The sequence below is a fragment of the Saccopteryx bilineata genome, chromosome X (assembly GCF_036850765.1).
Source record: "Saccopteryx bilineata isolate mSacBil1 chromosome X, mSacBil1_pri_phased_curated, whole genome shotgun sequence".
Taxonomy (NCBI): Eukaryota; Metazoa; Chordata; class Mammalia; order Chiroptera; family Emballonuridae; genus Saccopteryx; species Saccopteryx bilineata.
In genome coordinates, this window is record NC_089502.1 from 22,496,896 (window position 1) to 22,512,431 (window position 15,536).

General features: G+C 42.1%; 1 protein-coding gene across 1 annotated transcript in view; it reads left to right on the top strand.

Moving 5' to 3' along the window:
* Positions 1-15,536, top strand: part of TENM1 (teneurin transmembrane protein 1) — a 1,131,584-nt gene that overhangs the window by 37,578 nt on the left and 1,078,470 nt on the right. The gene's annotated exons all lie outside the window — the stretch shown is intronic.

The window sequence follows — 15,536 nt, forward strand, 5'->3', positions numbered from 1 at the left end:
AGAGATGGGTGTGTGAGTCTTATAAATTCAGGCCAATGCTGTTTCCAATCTGAGAGTTTCAAGGGAGCTAGTGTGACAAATTAAGGGGCTTAAAACCAAGAGAATCTATAGCTTCTTTCTTGTGATTACCAACCATATGACCATAAATCTTTGTGCAGGTCTTCCTGATCATTTATAGGTCATTGTACCCACCTATTTTTTTAGCAAGAGAGACAGAGACAGGGAGGGACAGATAGGGACAGACAGACAGGAAGGGGGAGATGAGAAGCATCAATTCTTTGTTGTAGCACCTTAGTTGTTCATTGATTGCTTTCTCATATGTGTCTTGACGGGGGGCTCCAGATGAGCCAGTGACTCCTTTCTCAAGCTAGTGACCTTGGGCTCAAGCCAGCAACCTCTGCACTCAAGCCAGGAGCCCTGCACTCAAACTGCTGAGCCCGTGCTCAAGCCGGCAATGTTGGGGTTTTGATCCCAGGTCCTCTGCAGCCCAGGCTGATTCTTTATCCACTGTGCCACCTGGTCAGGTACCAATTTGTTTATCTTTTCATTGAACTCTGTTTCCTACTGGTTGTGAACTTTTTGGGTATCAAAATATCACCTCTTCATGTGGTCATGGACTCTTTCTGCCTTTATTCTTCTGCACAGCTTGGATATCTGGAAGCTGACTCTAAGCCTCCTTACTTAAATAAGCACATTTAATTGTGATCAGATACTGCTATTTGCTTATTCAACAACCATTTTTTTCCTCTGCTGTTATTTTTAAACAGTGGCCTTAATTTTTTTATTCATTTATTTGAGAGAGATAGAGACATCAATTTGTTGTTCCACTTATTTATGCTTTCCTCGGTTGATTCTTATATGTGTTCTGACCAGGGATCCAACCCACAATCTTCGTGTATCTGGACGATGACACTGTATCCAACTGAGCTACCTGGCTAGAGTTCCTTTATTGTTAACATAGTAACAAATTTTTTCAGCTATCCTAAAATCCTAGAGTCATAATCATATTTGATATTTTATGAGTAAAATAGAACTTAGATGTCATTTAATCCTCATTTTCTAAATGTAGGAACTGCATTCAAGCCTATATCCTCCAGCTGGGCTTGGCACTTCAAACACTAACCTCTATATTAGTATTTATGGCCACAAATATACAATGGTTTCTTGGTACCAGTTTGAGCATCAGTGTGGGTGATTTTGCTTGTTAACACCATTTGGACCCTTATTCTCTCTGGTAGTGGAACCTGAAATTGGTACTTTATGAGCTTCCCATAGTGATTAAAATGTGTGTCTAGTGCTAAGAACAGCTGACTACCCTGACTGCCCCCAAAATTGCTTTGAGAAGTATGGATGTTAATACCATAAAGGGCTATATTTGGGTGCAACCCTAAAATTTTCTGGTTGATACCATGTATACAACTATGACCTTCCATGTTCCAAAATCCTCTTTGATACTTGCAGAAAGACCATCTTGACTGGACAGGACTATAATTGATTCAGTTTTGTGTTTTCCATGATTTTAAAAAATATATTTATTATCTATGTCAAGGTATAGGTAAGAACACATCCAAAAAATATACCTTCTTCTCCATAAATTTGATGTCTTTATTTTTGGTTTAAAGATGTTTGCCTCAGAAACTTTAATTTATACTTATTGGTGTCATATTTACTATATATATTTGGTTTAAAAGATGGGTTTTAGGAATGCTGAAGCATGTTGAATAGAGTTCTCCTTGACCTTTTACCATCTAGTGAGTTGTTCAAATGATGCCACTTTTCTTCTGATTTATAAGATCATTGTTCAAATACATGTTCAAGTGAAGCTTTCGGGAAACATATTTAGGCGTTTCCAGGTTTTGTTCTGTGAATTGTACCCTAATTAAACTCTGAATAACATATGATAGTATTTTTATACCTTGGTTGTGGACTACTTTCACTTTGGAAATGCATTCCAAACACAGCCATCGTGTTGAATTCATAATACAAAGTTATTTGGAAATCACGGCATGTTATTTTGTTCACACCAATAGACTTGTTGGGAGGTCAGCCATTCTTGGAAATTACTCCCAGAGAAACCAATCATCATCAAGTTTTATTACATATGCATGGTGTAAAGAGCTCCAAAATCTATAACAGCAACAAAAACATGGGATCAGTCGATGGATGCAAAAGAATATGTAATGCATAAACGTCTATCTGCATGCAGCCTTGTGCTGAGAACTTGGACTCTGACCTGGCGCTGACATTTATATTTTCAGGGTGTACTGAATATTGGGGCAATTACTACAACAAGGTAGTTAAAGAAAATCAAGAAATTGTCCCAGAGCTTCTACTATAAGGCAAATAGCCTATTTCTTACATGTATGACTATGGAACCATTTTGTAAGTGATTTAGTAAAAATTTAGATGAGCTAGACCAGCACTTTTCAACTCTGTCTGTATATTAGGATCAGCTAGGGAGATTTAAAAAAAAATAATGACACCCAGTCTTTACTCTCACAGATCTTATTTAATTGGTCTGGAGTGGGGCCCAGACAGTAGTACTTTTTAAGTCCCTCAGTTGATTCCAACAAGCAACAAAAATTGAGAATTACTCGACTTGACTATATGCCTTCTGAGGATAGGTCAGTGTCTGACACATAGCAGTTCCATAAATATTTGTGTCATGCAAGGTTACCAGTAATAGAGTTGGTAGAAAGCTGAACATTTAGATAGGGTTTTTCAGGAGGTCAAATGGCAACATTTGCTAAATACTTTAAGTATTGGCACTTTGCTTTATTATGCCTCATAGGTGTATTTTTTACAAATTGAAGGCAAGCCTTTCACCAGCAAAAAGATTAGACTTGCTTTATTGCAATTCTGGTCTTATCCAATGGTTTGGAACCAAACCCACAAGAGGTCTGAGGTATGCCTGCAATCAAATAGTTACAAAGAATATACTCTCACATAAACCCTCATTAGAAGGGTTTCTTAAGTAATAGTCAAGTATGTCTGCCTTTTGTCTAAGATACAAAGGTGTCAAAAACAATAATGCATAGGCCTTGAACTCAAGGTGTTTATAATCTACAAATTTTACTAATTTCCCATGTTTCCCTTACGGTGTGGTCTCCTTCAAGCTCTTAAGAAATGTGGACAAGCCCTGACCCTGTAATTTAGTTGGTTAGAACATCATCCCCACATGCCAAGGTTGCAGGTTCACGCCCTGCAAGAAATGTGGACAAGTACTACATGAGGTGGGTCTGCTTTTTACTTACATAAAAATATTAAGAGGAGGAAGATCAAAATATGTTGAATAAATAGCAAGACACTTGGAATTTTCTATATAGTTTTCAAGTCTGTTAGTTCAGTAACGTCTCAGGGTTATACTCTTGCTGTAACTTCCTACTTTGAGTGCTAGCTTACACATAATTGCATCTCAGAAACTTTTACAAACAGAAAATTTTCAAACTTTTTTTATTACTTATTCTTCATCATAGTTCCATGACTTCAATGTCTTATCCCAAACTTCAGGGTTATGACTCCAATTTAACTATGTTAATTTAAGAAATGTAATGCCACTGCCCTTTCTTTTTACTTTAGATTTGCTTCGAACACTGGCAAAGTGAGGACTTGATAATTACTTTAGCCTATGGTAAATCTAGGTGGGTAGTGAATCAGGTAACATTTTATTAATTGATTGTATTTTTTTATTAATTCTATGTTTGCAATTGAGCTATGTATGAAGCAGTAAAAACAGCCCGCTGTACTTTGAAAATGGTGTTATGTTTTATCACACAGTGTCTTAGACATGCTATTGTTTAAGGAGATGACAGGAGGATTAAAATGCAGCTTTAGTTTATGGAAAAAATACCTCTTAACAATAGACGATACAACATACGTGTAGTAAAAATGACAGTCAACTGATCTATTAAGTGTGAAGACAGATGTCTTGTGTAAAATATTTCTTCTGTGTCATTGCTGGGAGACGTGAGTGTACATTATTCATCACCACTCAGGCACTACATTCAAATCCTTTCCAAGTGTTCCTTGTTGAGTTGCTGTCTGTGCATTTGTGCCTCACATTTAACACCCAATTTTACTTTTCGCAGTCACAGTAGCAAAGTAGGGTAGAAACAAGGGTCAAAGAACAATTTAATCTGAAAATCCAGGCTTTATGTAGAAACAGTTAGTATAAGAGGACTCCAGTGGGTTAGTATTTTGTGAAAATAAAAGTTTTACAGAGTTAGATGGTATTATTACATGTATACTTGACATTAAAATACCTTCTGTTTTGCTGATTAGTAAATTTTCTCTAATTACCCATTAAGAAAAAGTAAAAAATAAATAAAAATAACTTTTAATTCTGTTTTAGTTGTATTGTTACCAGACTACAACTGGTCCAGGGTTTGGGTCATCCATCACTGCAATAGACAATAAGCAGAGACTGAGTCTGAGAGGGTAACAGATGTCTTTAATCAAGATTGCCAGCAACTTGAGAAGACAGGTGGCAGCATATCTAGCCCAAAGCCTGCCTTACAATCTCAGTTTGAAGGGCTGATTATATACTTTTCCACAAGAGGTTAGTACAGTGGGCGTGGCAAAAATGGCTGTGTTAGGCTTGTTTGAAGTTTACCGTCTACAAGCACTTTGCATGATTAGTGCATGGGTACATGGCAGCACTACGTGTGTGTGGTCTATGTAAGGCTGTGGGTGCTTTGCCTGGGCAATGATTCTTTTAGATTGTTTTCTCACCACCATGAGGTGCAGTTTTCCCTGCTCCCTTGTCTTTCACTGCAAAAAGCAAATTTTACTTTGTTTATTGGCTCTTTCCCTTTGGTTGTTTATTCGCTTGCCTGTCTTTGAGCCTTCAATAAATTGGTATGGCCCGATGCTTTCAGGGTTTGCATTACCTCTACCATCTGCCCAAATTCAGTAAGAACCTGTCTGGCTTCAACCACCAGCATTACATCTGGCATAGTGGGCAGGATTCAGAGCAGATTGGTATGGAGCCACCAACACCGTTGAAGGGTGGGGTAGAGGAGTGGTCATTATTCTTCAGCATATGGTTCCCCATGACTATTCTTTTTCGGTCTATGAGCTGGGTGTTTTTTACGGCCCTGTGAGAGGAAATTGAGAACTCTGTGTGAGAGGCTACCCTAGGTCGAGAGCTCCAGGGTGAGCTGCAGACCAAGCAGCAGCAAATACAAGAGCTGGAAAGGTCACTGGAAAAAGAGCTGCAGATCAGAGAACTGCAGGTCAGACAGGCTGATAAGCAGCAATGGTATAAACTGGAGCGAGTGCTGGAGAGGGTTGCTGACTGGGTATGAGAGCTTCAATGTGAGATGCAGACTGAACACCAAAAGTGCCTGGAACTGAAGCAGTCTCTGGAGAAAAAACTGCAGGTTTGTGAGTTGCAGTTTACTTTGGAAGCTGAAGGTTGACCGAGACAGCTGTTGGAGAAACAACTACAGGTTCAGGAGCTCAAATCTCAGCTTCAGGCTCAGAGCCAGCAGCTGCAAGAGCTAAAGCAGGTACGGAAGTAGCTGCATTCCTGCCAGCAGCATGGCTCTGAGTTGCTGGTATCAGGCGTTTCCAACTCCTCCTCTTCTGAGGGGGTAGCTTGGGCTGAAACTGCTGTCTGCAGACTCAGAGCCTGGCCAGTAGTCACTAAAAAAGTAAAGACCTAGTAACCAAGAGTCCCTTAGGGACAGGCACAATCCCCACCACAGGTAGTGAAGCACTCTGTGATCTGGTCCTACACTGAGGCAGAGCTGCTGAATTTGAAGGTGTAGTTTGGGCAGAAGCCCACCAAGCCCCTGGCAGCCTGGTTACTATGGTTGTGGGATATAGGTGTGGATGGCATCATGCTCTGTAGAACAGAGATGTAGAAATTGGCTGTCATTATCACACACTCCTCCTTGAAACAATGTCTTCAGAGCTGCAATGACAACTCAGGAAACCATACCCTATTAGCACGGGTGATTGCTGGTATTCATATAGTCTGGTAGAATGCTGGGGACTTGGCAGGGGCAGTGAGTCAGTGAGAGTGCTAGAGTGAACTGCCCTCTGTCCTATGGAAACTAGGTATGAAGAATGCTGTTTTCAACCCGGGATCCCGTGGGCTAGATGAGGAAGTGTTTACAGCAGGAAAGCAAGGCCTTATCCTCTGCAGTGCCCCATCAGCCCTGTTTGGGTCACTAATGGCTATTCTGGGCCTCTGTGTGGAATAGTCCAACAGTGCAGTAATGCAGATAGTAGCAGATTTGGAGGAGCTGGAGACAGAAGGGAATTACAAGGCTGTGAGGGCTGCTGCCTGTACTGCCCCCTGACTAGCAAGAGAAATTGGCCTGTGAAAGTTACATGAATACATATGTGGGTAGATTTGATTGCGGCTGGGCAGATAGGGAGAAATTGGGTGATAAGCACTATAAGGTTCTTTTGGAGCTTTGGCAACAGCTTAAACCAAGATAGAGGTTCCAGCCACTACCAATAAAATCATTGGTGCACAGATGGCACAGTTATCAGATTGTATGATGGAAACCACTGAGGGAGAGGAGGACCCTCAAAAGCCACTGTTCCAGTTTGAATAAGAAGAATGCCGAGGAACCTGTCTAACAAGGACGAGGAGGGACTAGACGCCCTATGTGGAACTGGCAATCTGCTGGTCCCCTTCTAATGGACAACAAGTGTTGGCCTTGGTGGATACAGGTTCAGAATGTTCCCTTCTTTATTGGAACCCAGAATAGCTTGCTGAGACCCCAGTGGCCTTTAATGGTTACAGGGGCCAAATTGTTCAAGTGAAGGCAATAACTTCTATTGTGGATAGGATGACTGCCTCCTAAACCATGCAAAGTATATGCGTCTCCTATTCCTGAATATATTTTGGAGGTAGATGTCTTACAAGGACTGTGGTTTGAAACTACATTGGGGAGATTTGGCTGTGGGTCCAGGTTCTGAAGGCAGTGTTACAGGGACAGGCAGCACATTCCCCTTTGCAATTACCCATTTCCCAGTGTGTGACTAGGATGAAGCAGTACCACCTGCCAGGTGGCTATGAAGAAGTCACTGGGACAATCCTCGAACTAGGAGGCCAGTAGGGCAGCATACACAGCTGCCAACTGCTTCTCCACTAATGAGTAACAGACTTCAGTGCCTTTGCACACCTGGGACCAAAACCCAATAGGTTGCCATGGGCACTCTTTCTGTTGCCACAAGCCCCATCCAGATCCCTCAGATCCCTCCCCTCGAAAAGGTGGGGATCATCTGGCCGGCACAAAGCCCTTACAACTCCCCAGTATGACCTGTGTGCAAACCAGTTGGAACCTGGTGAATGACAGTAGATTACAGAGAACTTAATAAAGTTGTTTGCCCATTGTATGCTGCTGTTTTTTCGATAGCTAACCTGATGGATCGGCTAAGCCATGAATTGGGGACATACCACTTTGTGGCAGATTTGGCTAATGCCTTTATTTCTATTGATATAGATGCAGAGTCAAGATCAATTTGCCTTCACTTGGGAAGGGCGGCAATGGACCTTCAGAGTGGTACCACAGGGTTATTTGCACAGCCCCACCTTGTGTCATGGGCTACTGGCTGCTGACCTGGCTAAGTGGAAACAGCCAGAGGCAGTTTGTGTGTATCATTATATTGATGATATTATGCTAACTAGTGACTCTCTTCCAGAATTGAAGCAAGCAGTCCCCATCCTGCTATCCCATATGAAAGTTTGTGGCTGAGTGATCAATGAGAGCAAATTACAAGGACCTGGGTTATCTGTTAAGTTCCTGGGAGTTGTATGGTCGGGTAAGACAAGGGTTATCCATACACAGTTATAGATAAGATCCAAGCATACCCCTTGTCCACTACTGTAAAGCAATTACTGGAAATCTTGGGTCCGTTGGGGTATTGGTGAGAATTCATACCTCATTTCAATTAGTTACTGCGTCCCTTATGTCACCTTAATCAGAAGGGGATTCACTGGGTTTGGACTGAGCAGGCACAAGGTATTTATGCAGCAGCTAAGAGAGCTGCCAAGGCAGCACAGGCCTGAATGTGTTTTATCCTGTAGGCCCTGTGAGCTCGATGTCCATGAACTTCTAAGGGATCTGGATGGGGCTTGTGGCAACAAAAAGAGTGCCCATGGCAACCTATTGGGTTTTGGTCCCAGGTGTTGAAAGGCGCTGAAGTCCATTACTCATTAGTGGAGAAGCAGTTGGCAGCTGTGTATGCTGCCCTCCTGGTCACTGAGAGTATTACAACCACAACTCCAGTTACAGTCAAGACCACACACCCTATTGCAGGATAGGTGAGACTTCAAACCTTATATTGGTATGGCCCAAGCCTCCACCCTGGCCAAGTGGGGTGCCTACCTGCAACAATGCTATGCTCTTAGCACCAGCCCATTGAGGACAGAACTGCAAGAAGTCTTGGGTCCAGTCACCTATGCAACCTTAGAGTCAGATGCAGCTTGGGCAGAGGTGGCAAAACCTGAAGTCAGTCCCTACCAGGAGGGGCGGGTGCCCATCCCCGAGGATGCCTGGTACACTGATGGTTCTAGCAGTGGTCAACCTGCCAAGAGGATGGCTTTAGCCTTCTATCTGGCCACTGAGACTATTTGGATGAACACAGGTACAGGCCAAAGCAGCCAGTGGGTGGAATTAAAAGCTATATGGCTAGTTGCCCATAATGAACCTTCATCTCTGGTGATCTGTACTGACAGCTGGGCTCTCTATCGTGAACTGACCCTTTGGATTGCTACTTGGCACATTAAACTAGTGGATCGTAATGCACCATCCACTATGGGATCAGGCCATGTGGCAGGACTTATGGGAAATAGGATACCAGAAGCAGGTGACAGTATATCATGTCACAGGGCATGCCCCTCTAGCCCATTCTGGGAATGATGAGGCAGATACTTTGGTGAGGGTGCGATGGTTGGAGACTGCACCTGCAGGTGGCATGGCATAGTGGCTCCACCAGTATCTGCTCCACATAGGGAAAAAACAAAAACAAAAAACTATGTGGGCTATGGATAAGGCCTGGAACTTGCCTGTGTTCTATGTAGAGGTACTTGCAGCCTGTGAGCAATGTGCAGTGTGTTCCAAGGAGCACCCTCGGAGACAATTGGCATCACCTGGACAGATCCAGAGAGGTCATATTTCACTGATACAGTGGCAGATAGACATCATTGGGCCCTTATCAAAGTTGATGGGTACCAATATACAGTCATATGTGTAGATAGTGGTCTGTTTGCTGCTTACCCTAGCCATAATCCAGACCAATAGGCAGTCATACAGGCTCTGGACTGCCTGAGTCTTGCATATGGGTGGCCGATGGTCCTTAAAAGTGACAACAGTACCCCTATCATGGGTTCTGTGGTAAGACAATGGGCTCAAGTCCTAAGGGTGGACTGGATGTACCATGTCCCCTACCACCCACAAGTGCTAGTATCATTTAGCGGTATAATGCACTGTGTGTGTGTGTGTGTGTGTGTGTATGTGTGTGACAAAGAGAGAGAAAGAGAGACAGACAGACAGACAGACAGGAAGGGAGAGATGGAAAGCAATGATTCACTGTTTTGGCACTTCAGGTGTTCATTGATTGCTCTCTCATATATGCCCTGATGTGGGGGGAGGCTACAGCAGAGCGAGTGAACCCCCACTCAAGCCAGTGACCTTAGACTCAAGCCAGCGACCTTGAACCTCAAGCCAGTGACCATTGTGCTCAAGCCAGTGACCATAGAATCATGTCTAGGATCCCATGCTCAAGCCAGATACCCCACACTACAACTGGTGAGCCCGCACTCATGCTGGATGAGCCTATGCAAAAGCTGGCAACTTCGGATTTCCAAACCTGGATCCTCCAAATCCCAGTGTGACACTCTATTCACTGTGCCACTGCCTTGTCAGGTGGTATAATGGACTCTTAAATAGGAGATTGCAACCGAAGTGAGGCACTAGCATCCTTACTGGATGGACATGGTGCTTGTGGATAATACTCTGGATTTTGATTGAGAGACCTCGACAGGGGGACCCAGCTCCAGTATAGGCCCTCCTGCACTGGGCATCTGTTTCCATGTGCTTTTTCTGCACAACAGCCCTCCTTAAAGGCCATTAGCTTCAATGGAAATGTCCCTGGACTGTACAGGCTCTCCACCTACAATGGTGGCCTTGTTGGCACTGTGGGGAAAGGGGCTAGAGGTGGACCTCAATTCAATTCCCTGGGCAACCAGTACTTGGCTGGCTAAGATAGAAATCTATTATCACTTGAGTGATCATAGAGACAGAAGTATGCAGGGCACCTTTGTAATTTCTTTATGGCCAGTAATGAGTTCTCCCATTTTGTTGCACATAGAACCAGCAGATCCCAGTGTGAAGGCCAATAAGGTTTGGTATGCCCTCTCAGAGTGCCTCTGGTACCTGCTACTGTGCTGTCTGTGGACAGAACTCCGGCCTGTATTCTGCCCGAAGGGAAAGATTTGCCTCTCTTGGTGTCACTGACCATTCTCATTTCACCCATTGCTTCTGTTTCGTAATTCTGTAGTCTATACTGTTTCCATTTTTGTAATGTACCTCACTCCTCATAGAGGGACCATCCAGGAAGATACCTGTCATGTAGACTGTGAGGTGAGCAACCCTAAAGGGGTGGAATGTGAAGAAAACAGCCGTGTTAGGCTTGCTTGTGTGTTTATCAGCTACACTTTGCCTGATTGGTGCATGGATGCGTGGCACGTGTGTGTCATCTGTGTGAAGCTGTGGGTGCTTTCCCTGGACAGCATTTATCCCAGATCTCTCTTCCCCGAAGAGAGTGTGAGGTGCGGTTTTCCTGCTCCCTTGCCCTTCACTGCAAAAAGCAGATTTTCCTTTCTTTCTTGGCTCTTTACCTTTTGTTGTTTATTCTGTCGCCTTTCTTTGCAAGTCTCCAATAAATGGGTATGGCCCGTTGCTTTCCAGCTCCACAGTCCCTCTATTGTTTGAAACCTGCCTGGCCTCAACCACCAGCATTATAGGGAGGGCGTACAGTTAGTCATAAAATAGGATAGCTGGTTCCCAGCACTTTAAGAGTCATCATGCAGGATGGCCGGTTCCCAGCCCAGAATAGTAATTTCTTCTCCATGGCATTTCCAATCCAATAGTGGTTTTTATTGCCTCTTGGGCTCCAGTCTTCTACTCTGGGGTATGGGAGTGTCAGGCTTCATAGTCTTCCTCAGGGGTATGAGTGCCTCCAGCTTTAGTAGTTCTCCTGCATTCCTGGGTGGGGTGCTAAAGAAAATCTAAGAAATAGGTTACATGTGGTGCACTAGCAAACATATTGATACCCTGTGAGGATCACCTGAAAAATTTAAGCCAGTTAGCCTGTTTTGGGGTTGGTAGTGGGTGTAGGGTGAACTCTGGAGATTAATTCAGTTTACTTCTAAAAGAGGAAAAGGCATTTTTCTTAAAGGGTTGAACTAGTGTTGAAAGTCTTATAATTAGCACGGTGATATTCCAGAAATTACTTTTGAATAGAATCCCTACCCCGCAGGTGCATTCTAACAGTTGAATCTCACAGGGAGAACCCAATCTGTTTTACCTTTTCTGTGTTAAAAGAGAACACTTGGGAGCAGCCCTACTTTAGCACCAAATTTCCTTGATTTAGTAATTTCTTGGGGAAAACAAGAGTGCCCCTCCAGCTGTTTGTTCTCTGGCCCCTGACAGACTCCTTTCTCTAAGTGGTAACTGAATTACTAAGAAATTTCCTCCAGTGAGGAAACAAAAGTTTGGTACTATAGCCTAATGATTACTTTTTCATGTGCGACTGTCCTTACTTTTAAAACATACCCCCATTCTTTTCATTATCAATTACTTAATTGTTCTTTATTCCTTCTCTTTGCTCCCTTTTCTCAAGCTACTCTTTTAGTGAATGAGGTTTGTATTAGGCTTGTCATGTTGTCCTCTACAGTAATATCTACCTGTTTAGGTAGTAATAATCTTGGTCTTCTCTACAATGCCATTGTTTACACAAACTATTCAGGCTAATCTGGTTCTGTGTGCTCCTAGAACTATATACCTGAGACCTCTCTGTAATAAAAGACATGTTAAGAGAAGAAGAAAAACAGTTTGATAACTGTATATTTCCTGTATATACTGGAGAGAGCCAGAAAATCTAAGTAATTCCCAAAAATGGCCCAAGCCAACATCTTTAAAAGCATAGCCAGCTAAAAGCAAAAAAAAAGATGCTGGGATTGGGAGCAGGCTGGTTATAGGAAGCAATCAGGAAAAACACAGTAACCAAGGGTAGGGTTGTTATTTAGATATCTATCATTTTCTTCTCCAGTGATGACAGTTTCTAACGATTTGATTTCATCAACCTCCTCTTCTTGGCACTCAGCTGGAGACCCGTTACAAAGGGAGGTTTACCTTATACATGTAAATGTATCCTGCATAAAGGTAACTTTTACTCAGTTTTCAGAGTTTTTCCTATGTCTGCTGTTTCCTAGAAATAATCAACCCGAAATAATCTTTATCTCAGCTTGGCATGTTTTGGGGTGATATATTTTGATCCCCTACATTGGTCAAGCCATTTCTTATCTTTTTAAACCCACATATATTCACATACACTCCTCTGAAAATTCATACTACTTGTTACTTTTCACTGACTTACATGGATATACTGCCCTATAGATAACTATACCAAGTAGATGTCAATGTAAAAAAAAGTCCAAACCTGTAAGAACCTTTAAGAGTTTATTTGAGCCAAACTGACACCAAATGCAGCAAAATCTCAATGGATTTAGAAAATGTTCCAGAAAATAGTAGCTTTACCGTTTATTTTATACATCAGAATCAAAGGGGAAGATAAGGGGGTTACATGAAACCCATTGGTGGTAGATTAAGGAGGAGGGAGAAAGCAAAGTGGGGAAATTGCTGGGATTGGATAAAAAGTCAAAAGGAATAGATACATACTTATTTTACACTGGTAGGTATAGGATAGTTAGAAGTTACAATTAACATGATAATAACAATGAGGGGATTTGTGATTTCTGCCTTTGGTGCTTTCATATTTCAAAGACATGTTATCAGGTGTATTATCTTAGATGCATAAAAATACAACAGACAGGCTCAATCAAGGTGAAGATTGACTTTTGTTAGGGAAAAAATACAGCCCTAGGACATAATTACTGACTATGAACTGTTTTTATTTAGAAAATGTTAATTTCAGGGCCTTATATGTGGTTACTTTAGGTCTCATAGTTTGGAGCTTGTCAGGTTTAGTATTTGCCCCCCCCCCTTTTTTGTCCACAAAGCTTTATTATAATGCTTTCTACGAAATCTATGAATTAAAAGCAAAAACTTAGAGACAGAAATATCTTTTAATGTGTTGTCTACAGTACTTAAAAATGAGGTCTAAGATTATATTCTTTATGACAAATTTCAGTCTAAGTTAAGTTTGCTGTGAGGTTTCAGTGTTTATTCACTTAGGCCTGGGATTTTTCACAAAGGCACTATTGACATTTGGGGTTGGGTAATCTTTGTTATAAGGGAATTTTCCTCGAGTTATAGGATGTTTAGCAGTGTATATGTATATGTTTATGTATATACATATATAGTTGTTAGCCATAGCCAGTATCCGTGGCTGTCATCAAAGCCACCTGGCCAATGCAGGTTCAGGTTTGATTTGGACAGACGGTGCTGGGCAGATAAAATATATTATGCTCACCTTGTTAAAGATGGCGCTGCCCACGTAGAGGCCCGTCACCCAGGTGATATTAATGTGTGTTGGGGGTGGACTGTGGGCAGGAAGAATCCTTATAGCCTGGGGCTTGGTTTTAGGACTAAGCCTTTCCGACTCTTTTTGATGTGGGGTGGTACAATCCCATCATGCCTCAGATAAGTGACTTTGTATTAGAGACTTCCCTATTTTGTATATTGGATTAAAGGTTTTGATTTCTACACTATAAAATGGAGGCAGAACGGGAGCTTGCTCTTGGTTCCTGAGATTACATTAGAGGAAAGAGCAGAGAGGAGAGCAGAGAAAGGCCATGTGGAGGAGGTCAGGAGAAGCAGCCAAGATGGTGGAGAGTTGAGTGAGAAGCCAGTTTGTGCAGAGTTTGTGCAGGGAGAAGGAAGGAGATGGGGAACAGAGGTGAATAAGTCTGGTGAGATAGAAACCTTTGATTCTAGGAAACTCAGATAAGTCAGTAGCTTTGTGAGCACTGAATGTGAGTGGGTTTTGGAGCCCAGTGTGTGTTTTTACTTGCCCGCCAGGTGCAAGCTAGGATTAACGGTGATGGCCCATCAGTTCTTGTCTCTGTTGTTTCTTTTCCGACTGTCCGAATCCAATGCGAACCTGCATGGGCCAGGTGGCTGTGATAGTGGCTCTGCCTACTGGCTTTACAGACGGTAAGAAATCAACAGAGCCAAAAACTGGTGTTCCATTGTCCTTTAATCCTAGTTTGCACCTGGCGGGCAAAAATATATACACAGCAGGAAATACTTCCCCTTCCATTCAGGGCTCCCAAAGCCACTAACTTATCCGAGTTTCTGAAAATCAAAGGTTCCTACCTCACCTTATTCCCCATCTCCTTCTCCTCTACAAAGTGGCTTCTCCTTCGCCTAATCCTCCATTTTTTCTGCCTGCTCCATGTGGCTTCTCCCTGGGAACAACGTGGTCTCTCCCAAAAGGACTCCTAGCTCCTCCTTTTAAAACTTTTTGGTTCAAAAGCCCTCCCCTCCTCCAACATACATTAGCATAACCATGCCTCTTCCAAACAAGAAGGGCAATTAATGTTATCATGTAGGTCACGGCCATCCATGTGGGCAGTCCCATCTTTAACAGTAAGGATGAGAAAAACAACTTTATCTGCCCAACAGTACTTAAAATAATATATATATATATATATATATATATATATATATATATATATATAGTATATATGGTTTAAAAAATTCAACTCAGTAAATTAGAAGATTTAATTGGCTTTATTAAGTGATTCATGAATCAGGCAGCCTCCCATCTAGCAACCAGAAGGATGCTGGGAAAGGGTTTTACAAAATGGAAGGTATTTATAGGAAGAAGGGTAAGGCAAGTTAGCTATTAAAAAAAGAAAAGATTATTTTGACCAGGATATCTTGGTCCAGGGGCTTTTATTATGCAGATTGCCTCTTTCTGTGGAGGGTGGAGAGAACCCATTAGATAGACTACCTACCTTAGTAGTGTATCTATAGAAAATTCCAGACTGGTTGATTAACATTACTTTTATAGGATAGGTTGAAACTGCAATTAGATCAGATATTAAATCTAAGTTTGGTATCATGGGCATTTCGTACAAGTGACACCATTTTGAATCTGCAGTTTTTCCCTTTTAACTATGTATCTAGAAAGATAAAATAGATAGACAGGTAGATAGATAGATCTAGAACTCAGTTCATAGTATATTAAAGTTATCTATGGTGATAACTCCTTCTATAAATAGACTTTCTATCTTAAAATGTTTTAGGCTGTTAGGGGAAATGTCACAGATTCTTCCTGAGCCTTTTAAACCTTAAAATTATCAGCTTAAATTAATCAATATTCCA